Source organism: Danio rerio, chromosome 13 (genome assembly GCF_052040795.2).
Source record: "Danio rerio strain M-AB ecotype USA chromosome 13, GRCz13ab, whole genome shotgun sequence".
Taxonomy (NCBI): domain Eukaryota; kingdom Metazoa; phylum Chordata; class Actinopteri; order Cypriniformes; family Danionidae; genus Danio; species Danio rerio.
Window position 1 is genome coordinate 5,615,001 of NC_141033.1, and position 18,253 is coordinate 5,633,253.

Below are 18,253 nucleotides of genomic sequence, written 5' to 3' on the forward strand. Positions count from 1 at the left end.
TGATGGCGGTGCGCATCAGCTAAAAGCAATCCTGTAAATCACAGGCCTCTCCCTCGCCGCTTTCATCACTTCATTAATTTAAGATATCATTACGGCCACTGGTGACATAACTCTGAACAATGGTACACGCTTAAGATATTAATCTGCGTGCTGCAACAAAGAGCCTCTCTGTCTCTGGCTGATTTAGCCACTGCTTATTTTACGCCGCTGATTTACATTGGGTCGGTAAGCCGCGCTGATTCGGCTTCTGTCACTGTAAGATAACAAGCTGTCAGAGTTTTACACCCCTATAGTGATTGTGTAGCTTTACAAGAAGGCTGTTACGCCGTCATCTGTGACTCTGTGGACATATAGGGGATGTTTTGCTTTATTAGTAAAAAATATGCGCTGTGGGTGACACTTTAGTTTAGGTAACAATTTGTATCGTTTATTATTGGAAATTACACTGTAAAAATCACAAACTAATTAAGTTAAAGTCATTGTTTTTAGCAAATTTATGTTGATTGTACATAAAACAATTGAGTTGTCCTAAAAAAAAAATTCAAGAATTGTGTGGTTTTGGCTCATTTCAAGTATCTTGAACAAGCAGCAAAAATCTTTTTTAACATACCTGCTTATTATTAAGAAATTAACTGTTTATTAGCACTTATAAAGTTTAATTTAATTTTACACCACTAATCCTACTCAATAGCTAAATAGCTACTTTACAAACTACTAATAAGCTGCTAATTAGTATAAAAAAAAATTTATAAGCAGTACCATGGGCGTAGTAATACTTTGGCAAACCTTTGTCAAGTATCACAATACGTAGTTATATGTGCCAGTTAAAATTGTACTATCCCAAAAGGAAGCCCTATGTTAACAGTGTCAAGAAGAGCCATTGGCTTCTCTGGGCTCGGAGGTATCTGGGATGGACCAACACACTGGATATGTGTACTGTAGTAAGATGTATCAGGGGTTCAGGTATTTTTTGGAAGAATTGGACGCTGTGTGCTCAAAACCAAAAAAAAAAAAAGTATTGTCCAGGGGTGCGTTTCCCAAAACCATCGTTGGCCAACTAAGGTCGCAAGTTCTGTCGTTACAAACATAGTTCGTTGATTTGCTGTTTCCCAAATCCATTGTTCCAATAAACATTCGCAAACTGCACCGCAAACTTGTGCACTTGCAACTACACCTCTGGAGCTGTAGTTAGAAACATAGTTCCTGGCTGTGTTCTATTCAAACTTATCCCCCCTATGCCCTATTCGTTTAGAACCTTCTTACATTTAAACTTGGAATTATAAAAAAATAAAAAAGCATTAAGGTCATCTCTCTTAGGTATATACTGCTTTCAAAGTATTTTTACAGTTCAATTTTAGCAGTCTTCATGTTTACAGTTGTGCTCCCTTCGCAGTGCACTTTGAAAAAATTGATGTCATTTTGAACACAGCCATGGCTCATGACGAAAGGTATAGGTGACCTATTATTTAAAAACGGAATTTATGTTACATCTATAAAGCTTGTAAAACACAAAAAACAGTGCATACGTTAATTCTTTTAATTTATAGTAGATTATTTATTATGTATCTATACTGTATATGAAATGCCCCTGTTGGTTAGAGCATTTCTGTTGTGGTTTGCATGTGTCAAATTGTAAAAGTAGACATTTAAAAAAATAAATAAATAAATAAACAATATCATACAGTTTTTTATTATGCAAATAACAAACTGGCCAGTACATTTCACTTTCCTCAGTCAGAATTTGGCAATTTGAATAATAAGAAAAATTTAAACACAATAATAATATTTTGTTTCTTTGGAACCACCTGAACTCACCTTGGCTACAGGCCCAAGACTTCATAAATTGAATGAAAAGATGATTCATATTATTTTAATAGCAGTTAAATAAATAATAGCAGCACCCTTGTTGTAACTCAACAGTTTGCCCACATTTTACCCAATATTGGATTATGAGGTCCCAGCATTTTTTATAGTTTTATTTTTTAGCTTTGTTTTAATATGTTCGCTGATTAAAATGTAAAAATTCTCAAATAAAGACAATTCCCAAAATCCTACTCTGCATATTTAAATCAAGAATTATTTGATTGCATCTACTTTAGACTCTACTCAGTCCTTCATGGTCTTTTCACATTGATTGCCATTATATTTTTAAATGAAAGTCTTATTTCGTTTAGTTTAGTTGAATTAAAGTATTTTTAATTTGACCAGATAAAAAAATGTCATTTTAAGATCAATAATATTTGCCCCTTAATAATTGGCTACAGAACAAACCACTTTTGTCCAATGACATGCCTAGATTACCTAACTAACAGGGTTTAGTTTTTAAATTGGGGCGACACAGCAGCTCAGGGGTTAACACTGTTGCCTCACAGCAAGATGGTTGCTGGTTCGAGTTCCGGCTGGGTCAGTTGGCATTTCTATGTAGAGTTTGCTTGTTCTCTCCGTGTTGGTGTGGGTTTCCTCCGGGTGCTCCCGTTTCCCCTACAGTCCAAAGACATGCGCTAGAGGTGAATTGGGTAAGCTAAATTGGCCGCAGTGTATCAGTGTGTATGAATGTTTTCCAATACAGGGTTGCAGCTGGTAGGGCTATGTAGAACATGTGCTGGATAAGTTGGCGGTTCATTCCACTGTGGCGACCCCTCATAAACAAAGGGACTAAGCCAAAGAAAAGTGAATGAATGAAGTCTTCAAATTGCACTTTAAACTGAATACTAGCTGTTCTTGCAAAATAATTAGTAAAATATTATGCACTGTCACCATGGCAAAGGCAATATAAATAAGTTAATTAAAATGAGAAAATAAAGTAATAATACTATGTTTAAAAATGTATTGAAAAAATCAGCTGTACATGTGAAATATTTAAAAAAACAAAAACAAAATAAATCACACAACGGCTAATAATTGTCTCCAACTGTATCTATTTTTTTCTGCCACCAAATTTTTGATGGGTTTAGTTAATAATCATAACCCTGATTTTATAATGATGTAAAATCAACTATAAGCTCATTATGCTCTCCTATATTTCACTGCAGTTAATGTGGTGTAGCCGGCGTCTGACTGTGGCGTTGATTTTTACCATCGGAGACAGTGTTCATAAACACACCCCGGCAATCTCTCCGAGCTCCAGACTAGGACAACGAAAATACACATTTGAAGTCATTTCGAAATTTGGGGCTCCAACCAAAATACTGGGGGGAGTTCAAAAATCACAGGACGGAGCATAAACATTTTAAAGACTGACCCCTGACCCCTGGGTGTTGGTGTAATGCCTGCTGCGGGTTTCTGCAGGATCGCAGTTCTCAGACCAGCATCCCTGCAACATAAGATCCCTTGATAAAGACTTGGACCTGCATTTACGGCACAGTAAAACTACACTCTTGTTGTTCTGTCACTTTACAGCACCGTAATTACCCTTGAACAACACATGGTTTTCATTTGTTCTCCAGTGACGATAAAAGCAGGAAGACAGACAGGCTTTATCACAGAAGATGAGTTTAAGTGCGCAATCATGAGATAAACTATACTTTGACAATAAACTATAATTTTAAAAATGATGATAAATAGAGTGTTTGTATATATATATATATATATATATATATATATATATATATATATATATATATATATATATATTTACTCAATAATGATGGTTAGTTCTGTAGACTATTGAAAAAATACATAGCTTGAGGGAGCTAATAATTTTGTCTTTAAAATGAAAAAAAATTCTGAAGTCAGAGAAAAATTCTGACTCCAACTGTGTATATATATATATATATATATATATATATATATATATATATATATCGCCCTTGATCTATTCTCAAAGTTGGGTTGGGAGCTGGGTCTATTCTGCGCAAGCTATGATGACTTCCACCTTAATCTTTTAGCGCGGATGTATACCTGACCGGTGAGCTGTCTGACAAAAAAAGTGCCCCTCTGAATCAAATCAGCAGGATGCCCTTCTGAATCTTTCACTTACTTTGAAGACAATACTGACTACGCTTACATGGACATCTGTAGTCTAGTTATTTGCCTTAATAGACAATAATATAATTAAGGTGTTTACGTGAAGTGCTTTCATGTTAGAGTTTCCTGTAATTTTGGGTGACTTTAACTGCAGTTCGGCAGTTTCACTTTAACCTAGAATATTTCATTCATGCCCCCATAACAAACTGGGGTATTAGACGCAAATAAGGAGTAAGGACTGGTGAGAGTGTTATAGAATTTAATAACGCAAACCGAATGGAAAGAAAAAAACTTCTGCATTTCGCGATGTGTGTGTGTGTGTGCGGTCCTTTACTGACAGCCGCGTGTGTGGATATTGTCGGAAAATATGGCGAAAAGTCCTACATGACGGTAATAGTTTGATCGCTGTGTTTACTTCAATAACACCACTAATATCTGCACACTCCACATGTCTTAATTCCATTTCTGTTTAGTTCAGTTATGACTTCAGTAAGACTAAGGTGATCCTACAGTTCAACATTCATGTTTAAGTTAATAAACAGTTAGTAAACACAAGTACATCTTATTGAGCATAATTTATTTTCATCACCAGTAATCATACTAGAACAGTTTCCCAAGCAGTTTGTGATGCATTTCGTAAACTGAATATGAGCCCCTGGTCTAATGCGCCACCTGGCTTGAGAAACCCGTTATCAAAGACTGTCATTATATTCTGAATGCCTTCGGCAGAATTCAAATGAGCCATTTTAATCTAGATTAATTCCAAGAATATAGTGAGAGTAATCTAGATTAAAATGCCCACCTATAATATATATATATATATATATATATATATATATATATATATATATATATATATATATATATATATATATATATATATATATACATACATACAGTTGATGTCAGAATTATTAGCCCCCTTTTGATAAATTTGATCTCTTTTAAATATTTCCCAAATTATGTTTATAAGAGCAAGAAAAATTTCACAGTATGTCTGATAATATTTTTTCTTCTGGAAAAAGTCTTATTTGTTTTATTTCGGCTAAAATAATAGCAGTTTTTATTTTTTTAAAAACATTTTGGGACACAATTATTAGCCCCTATAAGCTATTTTTTTCAGTAGTCTACAAAACAAACCATTGCTATAGAATAACTTGCCTAATTACCCCAACCTGCCTAGTTAAGCCTTTAAATGTCACTTTAAGCTGTATAGAAGTGTCTTGAAAAATATCAAGTAAAATATTATTTACTGTTTTTCATGGCAAAGATAAAATAAATCAGTTATTACGAATAAGTTTTTAAAACTATTATGCTTAGAAATGTGCTGAAACAATCTTCCCTCCATTAAACAGAAATTAGGGGAAAAAATAAACAGGGGCGTTAATAATTCAGGGGGGCTAATAATTCTTACTTCAACTGTATATATATATATATATATATATATATATATATATATATATATATATATATATATATATATATATATATATATATATATATATATATATATATCGTTTTTGATTACACTCATTACATTTACAAAGTAAGAATAGAATGTACAAATTTCCCAGTTTTAATAAACATCAGTGGCATCACTGTAATATCTTCACACCAAAAAAAACATTTTTTTTCTGTCTGCACGAAATTGTAAATCATCTTTTGTTTCTCAAATATTTTTAGCTACAGCTTTACATGAGAAAGAAGGCCTGAGGAGTGAGATGAGGAGTGTTGTGCTGTGTAAACACTTAACAGTCAGGGTAATCAAAGCAAAACATTATGAATGGTCCTTAAAATAGACCTTTTCTTTCTCCTTTTGATTGATTCTAGCATGAAATATGACTCAGGCATATTCTTGACAGGATTCCTGTCAGGACATATCTAAAAAAAAAAACTTGGCTTTCACAAGCAGAAGACAAAGCAACAGTATATCAGTTAGTTCATGGGTTTCCTCAGTATCTTTCATTTCCCGTTTCAGCCCCTGATAAGGAACACACAAGCTTTCTACCTTAACATGTTTACAAAGTTTTGTCTGAGCCTAATTAAGCCCCGTTTAGCGGAGCAGGGTGCAGGGCAACTGCCAAAAGCACTCCAGTTCACCAGAGCAGACCAGCTCTCTCCACAACGGCCGACTAACAAGCCCCAGAAAGACACTTTGTAAACACTTCTTCCCTCCAGTGCTCTCCACAATCAAATGGTTTGAGCTATTTGAGCAATGCTCTCTTAACGGTTTCATGTGCCAGACAACTCGGCCTTACCAGTGTTTAGGAGCAGCTGTCCTCAGACGGAGCGGAGGGAAAATCCACGCTGGCAGATGTCATGTTGCTATAAAGCACACTCAAAAAACACAAGGATGTAACCGCATATTTGAGTTTGGAACGGGATGGGAAGTTCGAGTCATATTATTGATCAACTGTCAATTATGGAGGAAAGTGTCCAGCTTAGCGTCTGGTGGTTTTAATCAAATAAAGGCTCTAATGTGTTCAAGCCAAAACTATTTTTTGGTTCTTCAAAAAGAAGAGGAGTATAAAAGACGTTTGGAAAACATGAGTGGTGGTGTTAGATGCACTGCCAGGAGACATTTAGATGAATGAGCCATGTTCACAGGACGGTTATGATGGGTTTAACATGATGTGTGTGATCTGCATATAAGGTCTTTGAAAGATTTTAATATTTCGATAAAAAAGCGTTTTTTACGCTTATAAAGCTCTACTTTGCAATATATTATCTTTGTAACCAATTAGGAATTAAGTCATTTTTGTTGCTGCAAAAATCATTTTTAAGTGAAGTTTCATAAACTAATTTCGAGTGGAGCATGTGATATGGCTGAGCACGACTAGCCGCTCATCTGTAATCAGTAATAATCAACCCAGGCTCATTTTGGAAACGTAGCCCCGCAGACGTTTCTGGAGACCGCGAAATACGTCCCGGGAGGTACGTGTTCGAGCAGTTTTTGTTTTCGCAAATCCGCGAGAGGCCACTGTGCCTCTCGGGAGCACGCGCCGTTTGCGCCCGTGCTGTTCTTGCGTGAAAAGCCGCCGGAGGCCGCTGTAGAGCAACCGTCCGTCCGACTGACTGACTGAACAATTGCCACGTAAATCACAGTCTCCTGAAACGTCCGCGGGGCTACATTTCCAGAATGAGCCTGGGTTGGTAATAATCCAATCAGAGTGATCCTAGGTAACAATAAATGGATCATTTTCTCCCTACTGCTCTATATTTGTTTGGGAAAAATCCCCTTCCACGCTATCTCCTCCTTTTCCTCCCTTTACCAAGGGGGATCTCTTGAAACCTACTTGATCTGGGATTTCTTGATATCCTTATTGACCGGGCGGGAGCCCTGGGTTCAAATATCTCCGAGCTCAGGGTTCTCTCTTGGGACAGCATGCCAAACTTGCCATAAATGCTAAGCATATCTAAGTGGGAACTCTTGAAATACATTTAGCGAACTAAAGAGAAGATTGGGGAGGAGTCGCGAAAGAAATTAAAAATCATAGATTCAATTTAATTTAATTCATGTTTATTTCTATAGCGTTTTTACAATGAAGATTGTGTTAAAGCACCTTTAACATAGAAGTTCTAGTAAATTGAAACTGTGTCAGTCGAGTTTTCAGAGTTGAAGTTCAGTTGAGTTCAGTTCAACGTGGTTTAGATTTCACTGCTGAAAGTAAACTAATCTTTAATTTAGAATTAAAAAAAAAAAATATATATATATATATATATATATATATATATATATATATATATATATATATATATATATATATAAAATTTATTTATATATTTCTATATTTATATACATTCTAGCATGAAAAACAGTTAAAACATCATTTTCGGACGCATATAGAGCCATCGAAGACGGGGCAATTGTCCCAATGTCTAGCCTGAAGACAGGCGCCTCTCGGCGGATACATGAGTAATGAGCGCCGTTACCGCCTGGAGGTCATAGATCTCCGCTACCGGCAAAACACACTTAAAATTACACACAATCTTTACTAACAATCCACAGATTTGAGTTTTGAAGAACTACATTCTCGCATGAAAAAGTGTTAAAACTTTATTTCATTACATATTACAAGCAATATTTATAATATTATGTGCCTTCTCATCCACCATTACAGCTTGATGCAGCTTGGTGCAAAATGAATCCTGGGAGGAAAAAATAATAATTCTCAATTAATACACTCCAAACGAACTTTATTCTTATTGTTGAAATCAGATATATGTAATATTTTGAATGGCGAAGAAAATAATTGACTTTATATTTCAATCAATATATTACTTTTGCACTGCTTCGGTTCAGGACTCGTGTGACATTGAATCAGATTCAGATATTTTATCAGACGTGTTCATGAGCTCATAGTCATCAACAAGCAATTCGTGTACAAGCAGTACACGAACCAAGCAATATGATGAAATATTAATGAATTATATGTTTGCGTCTTACAATATTATACAAAACGGAAACGTTTTCAGGCGAATTCGACTTTTTACTGTTCACTTAAAGGAGCCGAATTCAACTCTTTACTGTTCACTTAAAGGAGCCGATTCATTTAACAGAACTGACTCGACTCAACCGCAAACAAGCGCCATCACCACAGACAACGCGTCGTCTCTTCACCCAACGGATTCATCCTCGGTAAGTGTTAAAATATGACTTTTGTCCGTTAAATGATTGTTGTATGTGTATTTCTGTATAGTGCATGTCATTTAGCAGGAATTTACCGAGTACTTCAGTTGTACTCGCACGTACAGGGTTTAAGCGCGCCTTTTTTTAAAACAAGAAATTAACGACGCCAGATGGTGATTGTAGTGTTTTCTGAGGTATTAGCATAACGTTAACGTTAGTTCCTGAAAAAAGAAAGGGAATTTTCTTTAATTAACTTCTTGTTAACTGCATTTTCTGTTTCAGTACAAGACTGAAGTAAAGGTGAAATGACTAAAGTTAAGGTAAGCTCTGGCCTTCACTTAAGTTAACGTTACGGTTAACAGTTAGTCACCATCATGTAAGTTACGTTAATTTTGTTCACTGTAACGTTAACGTTAAGTTAGTTAAATAAACTCATTATGAAACAAGTCTTAACTGTTTTATTAAATGAGGCTTATAATACAATTCAGTTGTATTCTTTTAAACTAACACTAACACAGTACATATTGTATATTTCTCACTGGTGTTAATGCAGTGCTAACATTTACTAATGAGAACTAATTGTATATTGTCACTAACTGTAGATTTTATTTTTTGGTGTTCAGGTGTACCTGATAATAGCTGAAGTGTGAGGTGAGTGTAAATTCTGAGCACACAAATATAACCTAAATTCATTATCACAATCTAAACCTATATATATATATATATATGTATGTATGTATGTATATATATATATATATATATATATATATATATATATATATATATATATATATATATATATATATATAGAGAGAGAGAGAGAGAGAGAGAGGGAGAGAGAGAGAGAGAGAGAGAGTATGTGTGTGCGTGTGTTAGGTTGAGTCTTATTCTAATCTTATTATATTCATATTTTTTTGCAGCCACAGCCATTGATGTTGAAACACTGATGCTACCAATCAACCCTTGCTTGATTATTAAAGGTAATGTTGATGCCTTCCTCATTTTTATTAGATTTTTAAATGTCAGGTTTTTTACAGATTTGTTGTGAGCAGTTTCTTGTACAAACTCTTTTTCTTCTTCCAGAAGTTCCACCAGTACCTCCAGTAGTAGTAAATATTAGACAAAGAGATTGGGGGGGAGTCGCGAATGAAAGTAAAAATCATAGATTCAATTTAATTTAATTCGTGTTTATTTTTATAGCGTTTTTACAATGAAGATTGTGTTAAAGCACCTTAACATAGAAGTTCTAGTAAATTGAAACTGTGTCAGTCGAGTTTTCAGAGTTGAAGTTCAGTTGAGTTCAGTTCAACGTGGTTTAGATTTCACTGCTGAAAGCAAACACTGCAGAGCAAATCCATCAATGTGCTGCTCCACAAGTCCTAAACCAAGCAAGTTCCAGGATGATTGCAAACAAGAATGCAGATGTCGATGCAAGTGACGTGGCCGGAGAGTGCAGGGCTCGTTTGCATGAAGTCCTGAACAAAAAAACCCCATAATTTAATACATAAACTAATAAATATGTGTTGATAAGTTAGCACTTCTGCGCAGTAGTGCAACCATATGAAATCACAGATTCAGTGCAGTCTCTACATGATCCCAGCCCAGTTTCATATGTCCTCCGAATAAAGGCTGATTTATACTTCTGCGTCAAACACCGGCGTAGGCTACGGCGCTGACGCATAGCCCTTCGCCATGGCCATCGCCGTCACTGACGTGCACCTCTCAAAAATTGTAACTACACGTCGCAACAACGCGTAGCGCAAGCTCTGTGATTGGTCAGCTTGCTAGCGCCGACGAGTCTGGGCGGGACCGAAAGCCTGCGCGAATGGCGCGAGCGATTGTTTACAAGTGTGGAGTCCCGTGAAGCTCCGGATGGAAAGTTTTGTTCTTTGTTTACCTCATGGTTAAAGTTGTTGCACGTCTGCCGGTTCCTGCCTCAAAATGAGCGAGTTTGAGTCACTTGTACATCCAGGAAGTGTTCAGAATAGCAAAAAGAAGCGAAGAAACTCGACACAGAGGAACATTTACACCTCACTGCCCACTAGCGTTTCGGAAGTGTTAATGCAGACCAACAGAGACAGCGCGCAGAAGTATAAATGCACAGCTGTGCGCGATGCCTGCACCGTGAGTTGCGCCGGTCACTTGACGCAGAAGTATAAACCAGGCTTAAGGGAACGTCTCGACTCGCTAAACGGAAAGCGGCACAGATGATGTGTAACATTACTGCAAAGCTGTTGTAAGGAAAGCATTCGTGGTTCATTACGATCTGTTTAGGTAACTATAACAACTTCGGCGTCCGTCGTCGTATGTTGCCAGAAAATACAATCAAAGAGCTTAGAATGCTACGGTTGCGAAATGCTTAGAAAAAAACGGCACTTAGGGCGACAGATAAGAAGTTTGTGCAACGATCTTAATGAAATCCGTTACCTCAGATTTTTTTCTGCCTCAAGGACACCCTTAAGTTAAATTACTGAAGGACTTTAATGCAAGCGGCCACAGGTGGCCATTGTAAATGACGTCACTTGCAGAGGAAGCGCGGTTGCCTGAGCGTGCAAGTCCGAGCGTGCAAGCCTGAAGGTGCAAGTGCAAATCTGCAGCCAGACTCTATGTTTTGGGTTAATTTTAGGGAAAACAAAAGATTCGATGCGTTTATACCACTCTAATATGACTTTACAGACTATTCCTACACACATCTCTGTCCAAACAGCTTCCAAAAGATGATAGGTGCCCTTAAAAAGCATAATAATAACAATAATTATCACACCAGTTTATTTTTTATTTTCACCGAAAGCCGAGACCTTTATTTTAGCATTTATTTTCCTAAAGTGAGCAGCGCTTTATTTTTGTGGCGCCTTGAGCGGGCCTGAATGAAGGAGCAGAGTGGATGATTCATTAACAGCACTCCATTACATTTTTGTGGAGGATTGAGAATGAAGGAACAGGGTTGTAAAAGAAAGAAGAGGGGGCACTTTTGGATGCTCTTGACTAAAACTTAACCGTGTCAATTTTGCTCCACAAAGGCCATTTTAGGGAAAGCTGGACTCTGACTCCACGACTTCAGATTAGGTGGAGTGATAGGATTAGTCCTTAATGACTCGGACTTTGAAGACAAAGAGAGCCTCAGCAAAGAGGCTTAGATATGGAAGAATTAACAGAGCTCCACCAGAGCCCTCCTCTCCCTCACTCTCTCTTTTTCTCTCATCCTTTCTCTTCTTCGACTCTCTGTTTGCTCGGAGTGCAGGTAGAGGTCATAGAGGGCACAGGGTGACTGCACAAAGCAGTGGTCTGTTTCAAAGCAGCTGTGAGCGTGTCCACTAAATACTACACACTAAAGCTCCAGAAACATTTACAGATGGGCCTGTGCTCATAAATACAGGCAGCCAAACTTAGTTGCTTGTCTCAAATGTTGCACAGCGAAAGTCGTGCGCTTTATACTCAGCAGGCACAAACAGAATTTGAACAGTTTGTTGTTGATTGTTTTAAATGCTAAAATAAAGGATAAACAGAAAATACTGACCTATTTTTTTATTATTTGTGGTTGTCAGATTGTCAAGAGTTCGCAGTTAGCTGATGATTGATAATAAAGCGTATTTGGCATGCTGTCTCGGGAGAGAGCCCTGAGCTCCCTCCTGCTTGAAGGGCGAGAGGAGAGTTTGAGCTCAGGTAGATCTCCAGAACTCCCCTACTTGTGAACTGCTGAGATATATCTGACTAGGAGTTGCCCTAGGATACTATTTTGAAGTAGTCAACTGACTTATGGTGTATGTCTTTGGACGGTTGGAGAAAACTGGAGAACCCAGGGAAAACCCACACAAGCACAGGGAGAACATGCAAACTCTGCACAGAAACGCTGACTGGCTTGGAGAGGGCCGAACCAGCGGCGTCCTTGCTGTGAGACGACAGTGCTACCCACTGGGCCACCGTGATGCCCTTTCAGAAAAAGGGAGGAGTAGGGGTGGAAGGGGGATTCTTAAAGACGAAGATGACTGGAGTAGAAAGCTCTGATAATTTATAGTGTGTCAGTGTTCATCTGATTGGTGCAAATATACAAAGCTAATGCAGTACCAGCTGTGTTTAACCATAAGCACTTGATCCTCTCGAAATTAGTTTATAAATAAACCACACAAAATGCATACGTTTTGTTGCAGTTAAGACTGCTGTCCACACTGCTACCAAAGACTATTGACCTTATTCTAAAATGCTGAAGTGCGCCCGTTTTCACGATTGTTTTAGAACTTCCGATTCAGTTGCCTATGAGAGAAATGACTAGGAAAAATAAACGTCAGAAAACGGTTAAACTACTTGCTCTACAAACAAAATGTTTGCATGGCTATATAGACCAAGTAGAATAATATAATAAGGAAATATCGGTTTGCAACATCAAACGGCGAAACGAGCAGTTTTTAATGTCTTAAAATGAATGGAAGTGAATGAGACTGGAAGTCTCGAACCAAAAATATTTAAATGGCTGTGCCCACTCGTCAGCAAAGAATAAGGTGAATAGAATACACATGACATGTCACTTACACACAATGTATGTTTTTACGACAGATTGGTGGTCAACAAACACACTGGTAACTCAGCGAATACTTGCTTCATAGAAATATAGTAAGAAATATATCCACATAAAGCTTGAAATCTGTACTTTTAAATGGACCGACTACACTTGAAAACAAACGTTTTCTGGTTTTGTAATCTGTATGAAATGAACGTGAGGTACAGTCCGTCCAGTCAAATGCAAATCACATGACAGCCACTACTCAAACACCTCACAAACATGTAAACAAAGAGTCGCTATCATTTCTGGAGGAGATCAAGTTGTGAATTACCTCTTCACCACAATCAGATGATCATTATTCAGAGGATGATAATGTGTAGAATGGCCAGAAATGAGGTTAGTGTCGTGATCTCGTTCTTTTTGAGTGCGCACACACATAAGCTTGGATAACCCTAATGAAAAATCCAGCTTAAACCAGCCTAGGCTGGTTGGCTGGTTTTAGCTGGTCGACCAGGCTGGTTTTAGAGGGGTTTTGGCCTTTTCCAGGCTGGTTTCCAGCCATTTCCAGTCTGGTCTTAGCTGGTCAGGCTGGAAGATGACTAGTTAAAACCAGCTTGACCAGCCTAGCCAGGCTGGGAGCCCAGCCAAAACCAGCTATGTCCAGCTTAAACCAGCCTGGAAATGGCCAAAACCCCTCTAAAACCAGCCTGGTCGACCAGCTAAAACCAGCCAACCAGCCTAGGCTGGTTTAAGCTGGATTTTTCTGCAGGGAACCTGAAAAAAATGCTGATTTTGTTTGATTTGAACATTTAGAAATGAAACTTATGAAACTTTATTGGTGATTCCAAACATGTATTGTAATCATAAGCTTGACAAACAGTTTTGGAAGATTTGATGTTTCCCCATTCAGACGGAATGCCCGAGCGTACTGCCTGAGAGGCATTTCAAAGATGGCCGCCGAGTGAAATGACTTGGCCTAAAGAGACTACTACTAATATTCAAACCAAAAGCATATAAAATACAACATGTATCCATCTTTCAATCCAGCCTGATCTCACGAGAAAATGTAAGTAATTTACGTTTTGTCAGTTTAGTGGCTAATTTGTACGAGTTCAGTCGTACGACATTGTACGATTTTAAAAAGGAGGCATGGCCACAACCCCACCCCTAAACCCAACCGTCACTGGGTGATGAGCAAATTGTACAAATTAAGTCCTGCTCACACTGTGAGATTTCAGCCACGATTCTGTCATCTGAGACAAATTTGGGAAATCCTAAAAGATTCCTGAAATCCCAGACTAAAATCTGAGATCTTTGAACGTTGGTTTGACATGTTCACTGACAGCTGCTTAGTGCTAATCGCAATCAGACTTTTCCTCCGATAAAGTTCTGGCAGTGTCAGAAGATTCCAGACACTTTCCTGCAGTGTGACAACAGCTGCAGTGCCAATAGGAGCTCGGAATTTGATGGCGCGATTCATGTGACAATTCAAATGACCACTGGAAAAAGTCAAAACATCCTCGTTTTATAATTGAGACACGCCACAAAATTGCCGCTACAGATTGTTTACATTTGCTGTGAGGAATCATTTCAGAACGCGGGATAGTTAAAGTGTCACGGGTGGATGACGTCAAACTGCGGAGGGTTTTTCTTTCGTGTGTGGCACGTCTTCATTGTCATTGTTGTGTTTGGCGCAACTTCAGTTTGACTTTATGACAGCTGAGATCTTACAGTGTGACATGGGAGCCATGTTCATGCAGTCTGACATGCTACAATCGTTCAGGATTATAAAAATAATCGCACAGTGTGAGCTTACCTTTAGATCGTACAAATTCATACGAATTAGCCACTAAATGAAAAAGTTACGAGTTGCCGTGAGATTGTGTTGTTCAATCCCAGTTTATTTGCAAATGCTGTCTCATGGACATGGTTATACAAAAACATTGTAATGTGCGTCTGTCAAGCGGTGGGTGTACAGTACTTTTGGGGCCACTGTACATATAAAACGATTCCAGCTTAACAATTGTAGCTACCTTCTGTTGACTCGCATTCTGTACTCGCAGAGAGCTTTGCAGATTTCCAAAGTATCTAAATGTATATCAAATTATATAAATGTTTTGTTTAGTTTTGCTTTGTCTTTAAAAATACAACTATACTGCTGTCAAAAAGTTAAAAATACATTTAGTATTCTTAAAAGCGGGCATCACAGTGGTGCAATGGGTAGAATGATTGCCCTACAGCAAGAAGGTCGCTGATTTGAGCCTCGGCTGGGTCAGTTGGCCCAATAAAAATAAAGGGACTAAGCCTGAAAAGAAAATGAATGAATCCTGAATGAAACCGACTTGTTATTTCAGGTAAACATATCTTTTTAGTATTTTTTTTTCTTTGTTGTTGTTGTTGGAAAAAACAAACACAGTCATTGTGAACAGATTTTATGTGCCCTGACTTTCAGCTCATTTAACAAACTGTGTCATGTTTAATTCTATTCCGCAGAATTGAGCACCAGAATGACAGACGATGCTGTACATAAAAGCGATCGAGATTTTTTCTTAAAGAAGGTGCGAGCATACCTAATGATAGTGTGCCTCATCATTTACCACTTTATTCCATTTCATCTGACTATAGCCAAGATTAGTTATTGATTGCTGAGCTTTTAAATTATTCTAAAGCAAAAGCCACACAGCGCGGCCATTATGGATCCACTATTGACCTGCTCAGTATTTCATTCCATTGCTTTGGCCATGAAGGCGCCAAGTAGAAATGTTCAAATAATATAATGGTGGATTGTCTTGCGCACCGTCATTAGCTTTTTTCATTCATGAAAGACAATAATAAATGCAGTAACCATTTTGAGATTTTGTGTTTGTACCCAGGTAGCAAAGAATTCTGGCCCAGATATGGCATAAACTGCAGGCATTCATTCGGCACTGGCATACAGCTGGGCCAAATATGGCCCGTGTTTGGCGGAGGTGGCACTGTCTTATTGAACTTATTCTTCAATGTGGAAGTGTGCTCGTTTTTTTCGATTGTTTTATAGCTTTTTTTCAGTCGCCTGTGTGAGAAATAACTAGGAATGCTAAACGGCAAAAAACGGTCAAACAACTTGCTCTACAAACAAGTGTTTGCATGACTAAACAGACTAAGTAGAATAATAAAATAAGAAATTAAGTTTGCAACATCAAGCAGCAGAATGAGCTGTTTTTAACATCTTAAAATGAATGGAAGTGAATGAAACTGGAAGTCTCAAGTCTAAAAGATTCAAATGGCTGTGCCCGTTCATACGCAAAGCATAAGGTGAATAGGCGGCACTCAAGAATTGGCCCAGATGTTAAAAATATTATATGTGGGCCACGTAAGTTTCACCTATCTTGACCCACTTTTAATAGTATATTTAAATAATTTTTGAGTAAAGAAAAAATTTTACCAATCAGGGGTGCGTTTCCCAAACAACGACGTAACTCGTGGCTGAACTATCCTAGTACGATGCATCATTTGGGAAAAGAACAATGTAGTGACGAGTGTTTCCCAAAACATGTAGTTTCTCTGTCGCAGATCCATCATTTGAACCACATTGGTTATAACGTAAAACGCCAGTAATGATGCTCTAAAGGTGTGGAGTAACAACTTCTTTAAAGAAGGACCGCATAATCTCTTTGTGCAAATGATATTGTTTTACACTCACACACATTTAAAATAAAATCCAAAATTAGTTTTAGTAAAAACATGCACTTGTTTCCTTATAAACTGAAATATATGTAAATGAAACATATAGGGCCTGTGTTTGCTGTACTAATATTATTAAGAACATTCCATATTCTATTCTAAAACATAAAACCACTTACAAAAGCTAACACGTATTCTAATCTCATATAAATCATATAAATAAAATAATAATGAGGCTATTTATTAAGAAATGAAATTTAATATTTAATATTTATTAGGAAATGAAAAAAATCCTACTTTAGTAATCGTATAAACATATTAATGATTATTATTATTATTATTATTATTATTATTAAGTAGGATTTTGTTTATTTATTTTTTAATTTTTTGAAAAGTCTCCTTTTACAAATTAATCACGATCAAACCACTAGCTTTGGAGACGTTACATGAATTCCGCTTTTAAATAACAGGTCACCTATAGCTTTTGTCATGAGGCTGTGTTCAAAATGACATCAATGTTTTCAAAGTACACTGTGAAGGGAGCAAAATTGTAAACATGAAGATAGCTAAAACTGAACTGTAAAAATACTTGGAAAGCAAATTACACCTAGGAGAGATGACCTTAATGCTTTTTTTATGTTTGATCCCTCCAAGTTTAAATATTAGAAGGTTCTAAATGAAAAGAGCATAGGGGGGATAAGTGGGAATAGAACACAGCCAGGAACTATGTTTCTAACTACAGCTCTAGAGGTGTAGTTGCAAGTGCACAAGTTTGTGACGCAGTTTGCGAATGCTCGTTGGAACGATGGATTTGTGAAAAGGCAAATCAACTGACTATGTTTGCAACGACAGAACTTGCGACCTTAGTTGGCCAACGATGGTTTTGGGAAACGCACCACAGGTCGCTTCAAGAAAAAGCACAGCCATAGCGTGCCTAAAGCGGAATGCTTTATTGGTTTATTAAATTCACTGCAGTCGTGACACACCAACATATCTGGCCCAGTTCTGGCCCAGTTATGGGTTATTAACTTGGCCCAGATATGGTCCATGTTTGGCCCTTGTATGAAAGCCAGACTTGCTCCAATCGTGTTCTGTAATCCAATGCAGCATGTGGACCAAGCAAAAGCTGATTGTGTGGGCCAGAGAAATTTTGCTATGTGGTATAGCATTCATATTCCACAGGAAGTTTGCATGGGTGACTTTTTCAAGTGGTGTTTTTGCACAAAAAACACAACTTCAACAAGCAGAAACTACATGGTGAGCACAAATAACATTGTGAGCCAAAAAAACGGCATGAGCGCTTATCAGATTGGTTTTGCCTGCTTAATAGGGCAAAAGGCAGCGGGGCTGGGTCAACACTGGGGGTTTAGTACCCAAAGTGGCAGAGAGCCTCGGGTGAGTTTATCAAAGTGTAAAATGCCTAAACCAGCAGGGCAACACAATCCTTGGTGCTTAGCGTATAAATCACCACATATTCTTATTTACAGGACTGCAGC

General features: G+C 37.6%; 2 long non-coding RNA genes across 3 annotated transcripts in view; one reads left to right on the top strand and one right to left on the bottom strand.

The window, feature by feature from the left end:
* The window catches only part of LOC141377110 (uncharacterized), a 155,913-nt gene that overhangs the window by 10,707 nt on the left and 126,953 nt on the right, over positions 1-18,253 (bottom strand). The gene's annotated exons all lie outside the window — the stretch shown is intronic.
* Positions 8,541-9,716, top strand: LOC147840976 (uncharacterized). 2 transcript variants are annotated; one of them, XR_015505509.1, is made up of 4 exons: positions 8,541-8,790; positions 8,879-8,916; positions 9,220-9,247; positions 9,517-9,716. It is a non-coding gene; the product is annotated as an uncharacterized LOC147840976 (long non-coding RNA). The 2 variants fall into 2 exon arrangements; XR_015505508.1 differs by having other exon boundaries at positions 8,541-8,605.